Genomic DNA, 14,887 nt, shown 5'->3' on the forward strand with positions numbered 1-14,887 from the left:
TTTAGCTACTAAATGCCATTGGGGGAAACTGTTGAAAAAAAGATGGAATACTGGGGAGAAAGCACAGAAGACTCAGTCTTTAAAGTAAAACAAAGAAGAAAGATCAGACGATGTTTTCAAGGAGTCATATACTATTCATGTTAATCTCCGTTCAGCCTTCTTCTTATTTAACTACTATAAGCAGGAGTACTGCTATAGCAGCCAGTTATCTATCCAGAGGGCAGAGGGGGGAAAATAGGTGAGGAGAGGGGATTAAAAAAAAAAAAAAAGTGCGATTCCCTGCAATATCACCTCAAGCCACTAGGGGTATCTTTGTACCATTTTTCATCCTGCACCGATTTGGAGTAGAAACCTGTATTAGGGGAAAACCAGGGTCCTCCGCATTTTTTGCGAGCAGTGCACCCAGAACCAAAAAGATTTTTTAGAAAGAAGAAGAAAGAAAGAAGTCACAGTTCTTTCGGTCACCCGAACAGGGCTACGAAATCGCTTTACTGGACATCAGCGCCAGGGATTCATTTTTGAGGTCAATTTCCAATCGAGATAAATCTATTGGATTAGTAGGATTATCTGATTGCAGCCGAAAGAAGTAACGTTGTTTGATCATTTTTATTTCTTGCCTGATGGTCGGATTTACATGGAGGTGGCTTTGGGTCCCGAGAATTCTGGATCGTGGTTTCATCTGGAGAGAAAAAAGGATCAATCGACACGTTTTGGAAGTGTCCGTGGGTGAATAAAAAAAAAGGGGGGGCGCAAAACTGGGGTTGCGGCTGCTTAAAGAAGAAAAACAAATAAAAAAGGAAGCCTCCTGAATTCTGAAACTAGAATTACCAGTGCTCAAGATTCAAAAAAAGCGTCTAGAAGCTGATAAATACTTCGACCAATTCAGCTTGAATTTGACGGCGAAGTGTTGTAGAAACTGTCTCCTTGAATGATTGGAAGGGGACTAGGGGAGGATGAGGGGGTTCCCTCTGTGGATTTATCTTACTGAGGGTAAGTTTGGGGGTCTTTTATTGGGAGGGGGCTGCCTGGGTTTGTGTGCCGCTGCGCTGTAGGTTCTGCGGACGCGGCGCCCGTGAAATGGGGAGAGAAAAGGGGATGTAAAGCCACCTCGCGCATCTCGGGGTGGATCGCTAGGGAGTTACCTAGATCGAGCTTAAAAACCTTATTTTGTGGCGTTGGTGGGGAAGCCAGGTAACCCTCCGAGATCTCAACTTCGCATTGAAAACCTCTCAGTTGGGAGATCCCTTTTGGATCCAGTGCTTTCCTCCTAGATACTTTAAAGAGAGGTAGCAGGGATGCCTTGGAAAACCTGCATGTGCAGGGGGAGAACCCAAGTAGAAATCGCTGCTGCCTCGGCCGCGGTTTCGGCGGCTGTCTTGGCTTCCACGGGAATTTTGCAGGGGGAATTGGCCATTTTCGTGTTATCTTGTTATCCCTCCCTCCCCCTTTCCCTTCCCCTTCCCGCCTCCCCTTTCTCTTCGGCGAACGCTAAAGGGTTACAGGGTCACTGCATTGGATAGACACAGAAGTGGATGACTGGCCACACATGTTGTCTTGTAATTCACTTGCAAGACTTTGCATAATACAGTCCTTGGTAACTTTTTTGGAGTTGGAAGAGTCCAGGAAGGCGTTGCAGCCTTTATGCCGAGGGCCCCGGCTGGCGAGTGAATGAGGCAGCAGGCTGCATTTCTGATGCATCCCTACCCGGGCTGCCTCTCCACTCACTGGCTTTTCTTTCCAACTGAGCGGTGCGCGCGCGTTCTCAGACATTTTCTTGCAGCTGAATACAAGGAATTTTTTTTTCCTTTTTATTATCTTATTTTTTAGCCCTCAAGAAAAGCTCATCACTATTTGCAGAAGGAAAATCAATTTCAGCAGATAGAATTAAAATTCATGATACTTAAATGAGTAATATTAATTGACTTAGGAAACTAAAAGTTGCTTTGGAATCCAGAAAAGCATATTATTCTGAACCAATTTTGGAACACACATAGGTTCAGAACAATAACATGAAGAACTAATTCATTTAAAATATGTATATAGATATGTTAAATAGGCTAATGAATATCCCCCACCCCTTTATACCTTTGGACACCTCAGCATTATAATTTTAGTTGGCTCTTCCTATTTAAGGCCAATTCGTTAAATTTTAAACCTTCAGACAGACAAATAAATTAGAATAAAATGGAGATAGATAATTGTTAAAATATAAAATAATGATTTTTTTAATACAATTTTATCTTTTAAAAAAAGCATCAAATATTTTTTCAGGGGTTTATGTTTACAGATTATGATATGACTATAAATACTTTTATGGCTTTAGCATTGAAGCCTCTCCATTATGTGTGAACTCATGAAAGGCAACTCTTCAATGTCATCTGAAGCACTCATCATCCCAGTACTTATTTCAGAAATTCCAAATACATCAGAAATCCTAGTATTGAAAGGGAAGCCTTGCCAGATTTTCTTCCTGGTTTTGTGTGTGTACGTGTTTCTTAAATCTAACTTCTGAAACAAGCACAATGCCATTCATTTTTTTTCTTTTTTCAGATGAAATAGCAAAATAGAAAACTTTGTCTCCCAAGGATTCTATGGTGGCGAAGTTAAATATTTCCTATTTCTGCAGATTTTGTGTAAGCTTGTCTAAAGGTGACAAAAATAACAAAATATAGTTTTTATAAGCCCAACTGTTAGCTTTAAGGAGATATCTGAGAGGCTAGATTTGCCTTTCTTTTACACAACTCTAAGTCACGTGGTTCATGTGCAGGGTGAGCTAGAAGAATGGATGTTCTGTGTATTGGTACATTCTAGCCACTGATCTAAGATCACACAGTCCAACAATAGTGAACATCTTTTTTTCAAAGTTTAAAGTAATAAAAAAGAAGTCAGCTAGTAAATAACACATTAAATGATGATAGTAAATAATTAATGAAGGTGTATGGGAGGTGAGCTGGAATTTTTCTTTCTGGGCTAGTAGAGAATATAACGTGCTATAAATAGATGGAGAATATGAAACATGAGGAAGAAGGTTCTTTTAAAAGTTAATTTGTATATTTCACAACTGTTGAACTGGTGATCATGGCATTTGCCATATAGTGCCAAAGCAGAAGACTCAGCTTCAAGTGCCTCTGTCATGGCTGAACAATATTTTTCTCTGTTAGGAATCATCAATACTTTCTACTCCTTCATTTTATTCTCTTTCATCAGTGGAAAAGAAAAAGGGGAAACTTTGGCTTACTCTTTGGTTTCTATAAGCAGTTCCTGCACAAAACTTTGGTAACTTTGTAGGTAGTAGATCCACTTTGAAAGGTCAATAATGATGGAAATAAGAGTAAAATGACACACAACAAAAATTTTTAAAACTGTAGCCAATAAATAAGAGCAAGTTACCCAGTAATAGAAATGCTCTCTACTAATAGAGTGGATCACTTTAAGAACTGAAAAACCTGAGAGTTTACTTAGAAAATTAATGACATTTTGCTCTACCTTATCCAAACACATATTTTTGGTTGTGATTTTTAAAAGAATATGGTCTTGATCAGCTCTTCCAATTTTGATTAAGAATAACACAAAATGTGGTAGTTTGGGATGAAGGGATGGAAGCCCTCAATGATCCCCAGAAAATTGCAAGTACAGTTCCTGACGTGTGTGACAAGAAATAGCGTTGGATTCCCCAAAGCTTGTGACTATGAAAAAACTGATGTTGCATACATTGGAGCTTCGTTTGACAGCTGTACCAGTCTCTCAAAAGCCTTCCATGTGTTCTAACTAACCTACCATTCAATAGGAGTTGTTATTTCCTACAGTTTCCTTCTATGATTTTGAAATGATTAAATATAGTTACATGCTATTCTATATTAATCGATTTTTTTGAAAAGAAAATTGCTACACACTCTTATTGAAAGTAAAATGAAAAGGGCAATAGTTTTAAATGATTTTTAAATTTAACACATGGCATCCAAAAATGCAAATTTTCTATCTCTTATGCTCTCTTGAGATATGTAAAAACAAAACAAAAGTTTCAGTTAATGTAAAATTTCAGTTTTTTAATATCTCAAATTTGCAAAGCCCAGAAAATTAAAAAAAAAAAATAAAGTAGTGAACATTCATGATGAATCTAGAGTGTCCTTTTTAATACCTTTTAAAAGATAATTTAAAATATTTTGAGGTAGCTCACCTGTTAATCTCGTGGGATAGCAACATTCTCAACTGTTTCTAAGAAGAGTGATTCCTTAACAGTAACATATTTGATTATTTTGGCTTTGTTATTAATGGAGTCACATTAATGATGTCAAATATTACTATGTTGCTATAAAAGGATATGAGTTATTTTTGCCTTTAAAATTCCACCTCCCACCCCAAAAAAACAAACCAACCTATTTGGTAGTAAACCTGTGTGAGAGAGAAAGATGATCAACTCTAAGCTTAACTGAAGTCAGAGAAAACTAGTAAATCACTTCAGGCATTTGAAATTATTAGACATTAAACTTTTAGGGGATTTTATATGAATTCGTTTTATAACAGTCAATATAATCTCTTCTGTGCCTATTTCCATTGCATGTAAGAGAAATTCTGGTCAATGGCAAAACGCTTTACTGCTGCCATTACTGCAGACTTTATAGATCAGAGATGTGTCAGCATGTCAGCTTTAGCAGTAATGCCTCTTTTGTGTGAAACCTTATGGGCCTTGCAGGCAGTCTCTCATCCTGACACTCATAAAACGTTCAAGTCCCCATATTTATTATTTAATTTTCTTCCTATATATAGCAACAGAACACTTCAATATATGAATGTGTAGCCAAAAAATGACAGGCAAGTGTGAATGGGACTAATGAGTTTTAATAATACACATATTAGGGACTGCTAAAGGAAGTTTAATTAAGAAAAACAAGTTGAGCATGAAATTCATTTTGGAACAAAAGCAAGTTAAGTTACTGCTACAAATGTAAAATCAAAACCCACGGTGATACAGGAAATAAAGTTCCTGCCTGAGACTAGACCTACTTAATGCAGTTGACATTTTAGGACCTGCCTTTAAGTTGTTAAGCTTGGGTTTGACTCATGAAATTGAAGGATATATACTTTTTCACTTTTCTCGGGTTTCCGTAGCATTTTAGTTTAGTATTTTAACTATGTATCCAGTCACACTTTTCTTACATAATACTAGTTCCCTTGAGACAGGCCACACACAGTAACCTTTTCTTTTTCTGTAGTTTTCTTCTCTAACAGCACATCTGCCTGCAATTAGAACTACCTGACGAAGCCTGGGCCATCCCTTTGGGTGTGCTGTAAGTGGTGCTTCAGTAAGAGATCTGCTTCCTTATCAGTTTAACTGCACCTGTAATTCTGTTTAATTTTTGACATAATTTAGAAAATTAGTAGATGTATTTATTTGTTTGCTTGCTTATTTGTTAATTTGGTAGTGCCAGTGGGGAGAGAAAGGGCAGAAGTTGGGAAGCAGATAGAATATTGGGCAAATATCTTCTTAGAGTGTGGTTTTCTTACATTTTGTTTGTATCTAAATAACATATTCTGAAAAGAGCAAAGACGTCAGGCAACGAATGAAGGTTTTATATATGTTCCTCAACAACTTCCATTTTTGAAACAAACATCCAGTTGATGCTTTTGTGATTTTATCCAGATGTTTGGCATCACTTAAACATAACAGTACTTTTTTCTTCCTTGACACACCCAGTGAATGTTGAGTCTTAGAAAAAAAGAGGTTAATGGTAACATTTCACAGTAAATTGAAAATTCTTGTTGTCTTTTTAAAAAATAGTTATGGTGGATACTTTCATACTGTCATATGGAATACTCACTGTGCTTGGAAAATCAGCAAGGACACTTAGGAAATCAATGAATGTTGATTTGATAAGAACTAACTTGGGGTTTTCACTAGTATAAGTTTTTTCCGTAAGATAACCATTCCTCTTATGATAGAAATCACCAAGAAAATAGTGATTATGGCATAGGACATTGACCAACAGTTGTCACAATATTCACACCTAAAAATAGTACTTGAGCCATTTAATAGTTAACCGTAGCACTACAAGGAATAAAGGTTCACTTCAGTAAACATTATGTTTCAAGGCAGTGCGTCTGTCATTTTTAATTTAAATCTATATTACTTAACTGTCCAAAACTTTACACACAAGTGACAGTGTTATCTATCCTTTTTCTTATGGGTAAAAAACAGTCACTAGTTTCATTACCTCTTTAACTATGCCAAGTATTCTAATGCATGTGTTACTATGAGTATCGATACCAAAAGTTCCCATTATTCAGACCTGTGGTCTTCAGTAATAACTTCTGAGGAGTTGTTGAATATACAAAGGTAAACTATGTTGCCCAGTGAAACAACACAGTAGTAATAGTCTGTATAACTTCCATGATGGCAAGGGTTTTTGTCTTGTGTTTCAGAGCTGTACCTGCCCAGTACTGGTGACCAATAAATATTTGTTGAGTAAAGAGACTGGTTCTAGCCTTGGACATTAACAACTAAATATGTAACCTCTTGCTTAATACTTGGTCTCTTCATTTTTGCCGTTTTTTCTTAACATCAATCAGTTGTTATTTGAATTGATAGATATTTTGAAGTTATATGCAAAATTCCAAAGGTAGAAAGGGATATATTTAAAAGATTAAATTTTAATCAAAGACAAATAATAATTGAAACTTTGTAGTGATTTTTATACATGGTTTGTTTTAATTTTGATTAAGTTATTTTATTAAGACTTACAAGTGTAATAGGACTATTTCTTATTATAATTTACCAAAACGTGCATTAGAGTTATCTTCTGCCATGAAGAAAATGTGATAGCTCAAGGAACTTTGGAAGGAGTAAAATTAGTCAAACATTTACAGACACTTAGAACATAGACAGTAAGAGCTAAACTACAATGAAGTTTGATGTTTTGGTGATTATTGGAACACTTTTTTCATTTTTTAACACTTTTCTAATTCTGAGCTCCCTATTCAATTTTATTTAGATGGTGAGCTCATTTAGCAACTTATGTTCCATGTACATGTTAAATTCTTGTGAATATTTATTCATTTATATTCTGTTATACAAATGGCCCATAATTAGAGCATTGTTTTGAATTTTGTTATTATTAATATTAATAGAAGTGTAATATGAAGGGAAAATAAAAGATGTGGATGTCTGAAGAATATCACAAATGTAATATTCTTTCCCCTTTGGGGTACTGGTTGAGCTCTAAGCCAGGTCAGGAGTGACAGGAAGCCATTATCATTGTTTGGAGCCTTATGTGAAAGGAGTTGGTGGTCTTAGTCCAGTTCCTAGTAGACAGTTACTCCTTAAACAATAGTCACTATAGTGTTTGCCAATTCCAGCAGAAGGCTGGGACTGAATGGGCACAAAGGTTTAACTACCCCCTCTCTGCTAATCATCCTCCAAGGGGTCAAGATTGACACACCTTGGCACAAGGCCATACTGAGAAACTTAACGCTGCCTCTGCCAAAGTTGTAGCTATTCTCTGGCAACAAGGGATTTTTTAAAGAGGACTTTAATTAAGCAGGGCACCAGGAATGGCAATTCTCCACTCTTTCCAGGCACAGCAACTCACTAGAAACAAAAATAAGTTTAAATAGTGAATTAAGATTGTAGCACTGCTCTTAGGTTGTTCTATCTTCTCTATAAAAATAGTGGCAGCCATAATTAAGTTGCTTCTGGAAGCAATGACTTGTGACCCAAGAGTGGCCCCTTTCAGACAAAAGCATCAATTTAATATCAAGGGAAGTAATCAACCCTACCTTGCTGTCTCTCTTGAGCTCTTGAGTGATTATTCATTTTCTTCTGGGGGATCACAGGGTTGCCAATTGGTTTTGAAAATATGCCCTGCAGTATTTTACATATACATTAAAACCATTGCCCATGCTTTTTCTTTTTTTAACATTCTGTCTTATGAACTTAGGAATTCCTGTCACTCTCACCCCCTTCACATTCTTATTCATTTGGAAGTCAAGACTATTAAGTTAGATTTTAGATTTAACAATTAATATCTGGAGATTTTGAGAGTAAATTCAGAGTAAACAGAAAGTAAAACTTATTTTATATAGTTAAATGTTGGATGGTTTGTTTCAGCCACCCGCCAAAACAAAACAAGAACTCTCCAATACTTAGCCATTAGTTGTAATGATGGCCATAGAAGGAATATTCAGATGTGAACGCAGAGGAAATGCTATCACTTTGATCTCCTTTTCTTTGTGTTGTCAGAAAAGCTATGGCATCTCAGAATCCCATTTTTTTTTTTTTTTTGCCAAACAGCAATGAAATTAGCTACCAGTCTGTATGGCCATCCATGCACACCCCTGCATGATGAGGAATTTTTTTATACTCTAATTTGTTCCTACCTCTTCTCTGTCTTACCCTCTCTTGCTGTAACTCTAATTAAGGTAATACCTTCACAGGGATCAGACATCACAGATGGATAAAATCTGAGGGTAGGGTTAATTGATGAAAAATAATATAATAAATGAAAGGGTTATTCTCGAAGACTAAGGCCAACCTAATTATGTCATTATTGTGATTATAATTCTTCTCATCATACTTGGGATAAGATCTTACATTCTAAAATGGCCTAGAAATTCTTGAACTTCCAGCCCCTCTCCAGCCTGTTGCTCTACCTTGCTCTCAAATTATTCTTACCTCTTTGTTCTTGAAAAGCCCCACGCTTCACAGCATTTGGGCTTTCTCTTGCCTCTCTGTCTGTCCCCTGGTCTTCACCTGCTAACTCCTACTCCTTCAGAACCCAGTTTACAGATCTCTTTTTCAGGAAGTTCATCCACCCTAGTCCAGGCTCATTAAATCTCCCCTCAAGAGGGGTGCCTTGGTGGTTCAGTCAGTTAAGCGTTTGACTCTTGGTTTTGGCCTGGGTCACGATCTCAGGGTCATGGGATCGAGCCCTGTGTCTGGCTCTATGCTCAGCAGGGAGTCCACTTGGGTTTCTCTTCCTTTCCCTCTCCCTCTGCCCTTCCTCCACACACTCTCTCTCTTTCTCTCAAATAAATGAATAAATCTTTAAAAAAATCTTCCCTCAGAGCACCCTGCATTGTCCTTTTTGGCAAAGCATTTATGACTAAATAGTTATCTGTATGACTGATGTACATAAAGTGTGTCTTCCCCATTGAACTTTAGTCTCCATGAGAATCAGCGCTATGCCTATTTTGTTTATGTGGGCCTCGCCAATGGCTGCCACTAAACAATGTAAGAGAGTGAAGAAGGAGGCTATGTTTATAGATTACTGTGATAGAAAGTACTACAGATTCAGTTACAAGAAAGGTAACACGTGCTTTGAGAGTTGAGGGAAAGGAGCATTTTTTGAGGGAAAGGAGTATTTTTGTGGCTCGAAGGATCTGGGAAGGAAGTACTGATATTTAAGCCAGGCTCTGGGGGGATGCTAGCTAGGGTTCCTCCAGGCAAACACTGCCCACGTGAGCACTTCCTAGGGAGGAAGATCTTGGTGAATAAGTTGGGCTCAATTCACTGACTATTGCTCCCAGTACTGTGTGCTGCCTTCCAGTAGTCTTGTTTTTTCACCGAGACAGTCTGCTACTGGGTGTAACCTTGGCAACATACTCATGTTTTTTTCCCTTGCTGATCTTTAAAATATTTTGTTGGTAAAATTTTTTCTTCTATTACTGTCAAAATTTAGTTTGCCTTTTCCCCTTAACAATCTAGGCTGTTATTTTCTTACACCATTGGAGAAGTTCATTTAGAGTGGAAGTAGCTTAAGGAGAAAAACAAATAGAACTGCTTACATTTTCTTCAGAGAAGGGGAGATTGGGATGTAACTCTGGGAAGCTTTTGAAGCCTAACTACCCTTTCTCTGAAAAGGAGGCTATGGAAAAAAATTGAGAAGGGAGCAGGGTTTATCTCTAGAGTCTATTAATTCTTCAGCCTTATCTCCTTCTATTTGTGAGAACTCACGACATTCATAAAACTGTGATCTTATTTTATTGAAAAATGTTTCAGTGGCTTTGTGTTTCTGATCTTCCATTTAATTATCTGTTACAAGAAGATAGTAAAGATCTCTACCTCATGGTATTTAGAGACAATTAAATGAGACGATGCAGTTAGCTCACTGGCCTCAGTCTATGCTCAATTGGAACTAGCCATTAATCAAGTTATTAATTAGTGGTGGTCATGGCAGAATATACTTGTTATTACATTAGTTCTCAATAGCTACTTGGTGGTATGGCCATAACATGGGTCATGGTATCCCTTGAACCTCTACATGATCAAAGTCTTAAACTTTGATACTCGTATCTCAGAGTAGACCTTTCATAATCCTTGGTTCTAACTATTTCTTACTTTTCCTCCTTGTACCCTTCTGGTACTGCTTACCTTTCTACCTTGATACAGTTTATCTATTCAACACTGGAATTACCATTTCTCATAACCTTTACTCCTTGAAATTCTAACATTCTTGAATTGCTTATCCCTAGTCCTAACTTTTTTCATTTACTCTCTGGCCTATATTATGGAATGTTGCTGGAAGAAGACTCAATACCACAGTGCTTGGAGATGCTCTAAATTGTGCTTATTATTTAACCCCAGCAAGCTAATCAACAGCCTTTTTATTTTCCTTCTATTAATGTCCTGTGTGTTTCGCTTTCCTCAAATGCTCAAACTGAACATATGACTTAATTGAGTTGGTCTCATTGGGGAGCAAAATGTCATGTATCAAAATGTCATGTATCATAAAAGTACAGGACATGTTCTTTGGAGTTAGGCAGTCCTAGGCTTATTTCTTGGGTCTCCCTTTTCCTATCTTATTGGCCTTAAGAAAATTATCTAACCACCTAAGTCCTCATTTTCCTCATCTCAAATAACAGTACATGGCTTATAAATTGGTGGTGAGGACTAAATAACATGAGACATGTCATGTGGTTTGGACAGAGCTGAGCAAGTAATTGGTGATTATAATGTCAATCAATTTGCTGTCATTTTCACAAATATAGGTGTATTCACCTATATTTTAAACTGAACATGAAAACAAAATTGTTTCTGGTTTCTTTTTCACCATTTAATTCACTAAGGTAGTGGTCCCCACATTTTTGTGATTATACCATCCTATGTTTATGATAACGAAACCAAAAAAGTATAAAATATATACATACAGCTCCTACATAAATCTCTCTATCATCGGGTTGCAAACCACACACAAAAATAGACATTAAAAGATGAAAAAGATAAAATCAGTATTTTTAGTATCTTTTAAATCTTGATGCCTTCATTCCATCATTCATTAATAGCCCAAGATGTAGAGATTCTAAGAGCACAGTTCACAGCTAATGAAATGGATATAACTCTGTATTTCAAGATAGTTTCTTGATGTTTTGAAAATTTTTGTTGTTATTGTATATGATTAGATAGCCATGGTTTTGAGTCTTGCAATGTAGCTGAAGAGCTTGTATTAGAAGTGGGAGAAGTTTCATATCTGCTTGTTTCTTGTTCTTGTGATTGTATTACTAGTATTTCCTTTAACATCTATTTATCTTGTGAGAAAAATTTAATTCAGTAGTCCTTTTTGTGAGGGTTACTTTAATTACAGCATGACGAAAAATGTATGAATCTACTTATCCAGTGATATTAGTGGTGAAATTAACTCTAATATATTACTATATGTTGGAAAGAAACAATAACAACAAAATCGTCTCTCCTAGCAAACCCACCATGTTATAGGCTGTAGACCTTCCCAAGAACATCTCAAGGGCTATATGCATCACACAACTGTGTGGAGACACTGGTATTTAAACCATATATTCATATTAACATAGCTTCATTTCTTTCTCTTTAAGCTTTATGTAAAAAATTATGATACATAGTTCTATGGTTTACTTTCCTCTCATCTGGTCATCTTGTGCTAGGGTATGAGCACAGTGCTTTGGAGATCCCTGCTCCACAGCACTGCCAGATTAACTATCTTGTGAATAAATTTGATAATATTCTTCCCCTGCTAGGAATATTTAATGGCATTTTATCATCCTGTGAATAAAATCTGAACTCTTTAGCCTTTTAATAAAGGGCTTGCTTGATTTGGCTGTAACCTGCTTTTCCAGTCTCATTCAGTGCTGAACCTCATTTACTCTGTGTTCTGGCCAAACTAAACCATGCCCTCCTCAAACATTGCTGCTTTTTTCCTTGCTGTGGTAAGTCAGGCTTCACAGGGGGGAAAAAAACAAAAACAAAAACAAAAAGACTCTGAGATGGAGCTTTCCCTGCAGGAAGTTTCTTGGGGCATGTCACTGGGAAAACACCTGGGAGGGAGTGAGAAATCAGTCAGCTCCTCCCTCTATCCCTTTCCCTGGGGATTCAGGGCCAAGGTGGCCCCTCAGAGTTGGTCTGCACTGAGGCCAGAAGTCCAGGCCGTACACTGGTGTGGACCAGTCATGGGAATGTGAGCCATTCTCACGGAGATTGAGCACTACAATATCCACTACATATTCTTTCCATGTTTCTGGAATGTGCCCTCTGCCTGGGATCTCTTCCTTGACCATCAATGTTTGTTCAAATCTCTTTCCTCATTTACTAACTAGAGGTAGACCTGTTTAATGTGTAATAATAATTTGTGCGATTGCATTCATTTGTTTATTCATTCTATTTTTAAGTACTTACTATGTGAATTAATTACACATTAGTTACCTTAAGTGCCAGTTACTGAAAGGACTCATGGGACTCAAATAGTTTATACTCCTTGGACAGCTTCATTACAGGCAAATAGTACAAGAGAGCAACAACAGGAGAAGGATATGCATCAAATGGGGTCTGGACATCTCAGACTCAGGCTTCTTTGTTGTCACACAGGATACTCCTTGTCTCCAAGTCTTGAACCACCTCTGGTATGCATGTGAAACATCTTGGTATAGGAATCCCAAAATCTGCTGGTGGTCAGATTCTCTTACAGTGAGCTGGTTACATAAGCACATTCCAGTTATATGGGTGGCCTTGGCCATTGAGAAGACTGCACTCCACTGAAACCAGTTATTATTAAATGCAATAATTATTAAATTATTATTAGCAAATCCAGTTCTTAACCAATGATTATTACTAAATGCTGGTGGCAGGCTGATATATTGTGACCTCAAAATGACTCATAGATCCATAGGTATAAAATATTATTTACTGTTAGTTAATACTGCCAATCTTCATTATTCCTAGATCTGTATTTTCAAATTTGTCGATTCACTAAAATTTGTTTGTAACCCCGAAGTCAGTACTCATAGTGCTTTTGCAGTCATTCACAGATATGGGCAGAACGGCGAAAACTTTGGGATGCCCTACGAGCATGTTTCCAGCTGAGGCCATACAGGGAGATATTCCACCTCCTTGTTTCGGCTCTCATGTAGAGATGAACAGAGGACAGAAATGGTAGAGGGAGTGCTGTGTGGTGCAAGAAGCTCCAGCGCTGGACCAGTTGGAGGGGCTTTGAATCCCTACTCTGGCATCTGTTAGGGGGGTGGCCTCAGACAAGTCACTTAATACTTTTGAACCTTGTTTTCTCTTTTATAAAATAAAGAAAATAGAGTCTACTAGGATGAATTGTTTTTAGGGTTTAAGATTATAATTTACAACTATGTGAATAATTTATAACTATTTTGTAATTGAGATTATAACTTATAATTGTGTGAATAATTTATAGCTATTTCTCTAGGAGCAATGGATCCATGTTCCTTAATTTGGTGTTTGCAGTGACTTTATAGAATGTAACTACGGTAAATAACAACAATGAATTGTATAGCACTGGGCAAGCTCCACACCGGGCTTATCAGCCCGTATCAGCTGAGGTTTGCCTGCACTATATAAGGATTGTCAAACAGATTTTATGATGGGTATGAAGTATCATTTAAAAAAAAAACAAACACAAAATCCTTGCCCTTGAATAAGAAATTCGGTAGCTGGGGTGGGTGGGGGAGAGCTGGGTTCAACAATAAAACAAAAACAAAAACAAAGCAAGGTAGAAAATAAATAGGTAATATTTTTTAAAAAGACATGCATTGACTATGTAAAGTTATAAGTCAGAAACTTTTTGTTGGTTCCCACCTCCCCATCCATCATTTATTTGTTGAACACATACCACATTCCAACCTGCATTAGAGACATTTTTTTCTTAATGTGACTTACTCCTTTAAAATATCGTAACTACTTAGGAGCAAAAACTCTCAATTGTACTCTCATGATATTTAGCACAATAGCTTATATATTGTAGATACCCAATAAATGTTTGTTGAGTGACTAGAAGATTGGATGAATGTGCCACCTACTATGATTATCTAATGTTCTAGAAAGTTCTCTCTACTCTCTCCAGCATCATCTCTTTGATCTGGGTTACTCAGGAACAAACTAGTTCCAGCTATTATGATGAATTAATGCAAGTGAAATAATATACTACTATCTATATGCCTTTTAAAATATTATTTATTTTGTATTTTGTTTTTCTCAGTGGGACCACACATGCTTCAACCCAAAGGGAGAAATTTTTTGAACTAGCATCTGTACTAACTGCAATGTCTGATGGAGCTAGTCCTGTATGATTTGATAGGCTCATCTACTTGTTTGGCCTGCTGAATAAGGCTTTCTGATCATGTTATTTTAATGTATTTATTATAAAATATTTCAAACACATGGAAAAATACAGAGAATTGCATAACAAAGGTGTAGGTGTGTGTGTGTGTCACCTAACACTGTCAAATCTTAGGGCGCCTGGGTGGCTCAGTCGGTTAAGCGTCTGCCTTCGGCTCAGGTCATGATCCCAGGGTCCTGGGATCGAGCCCCGCATCGGGCTCCCTGCTCCGCGGAAGCCTGCTCTCCCTCTCCCACTCCCGCTGCTTGTGTTCCCTCTCTGTCTCTCTATCAAATAAATAA

Source organism: Leptonychotes weddellii, chromosome 1 (assembly GCF_054177405.1).
Source record: "Leptonychotes weddellii isolate Sample4059 chromosome 1, ASM5417740v2, whole genome shotgun sequence".
Lineage (NCBI taxonomy): Eukaryota > Metazoa > Chordata > Mammalia > Carnivora > Phocidae > Leptonychotes > Leptonychotes weddellii.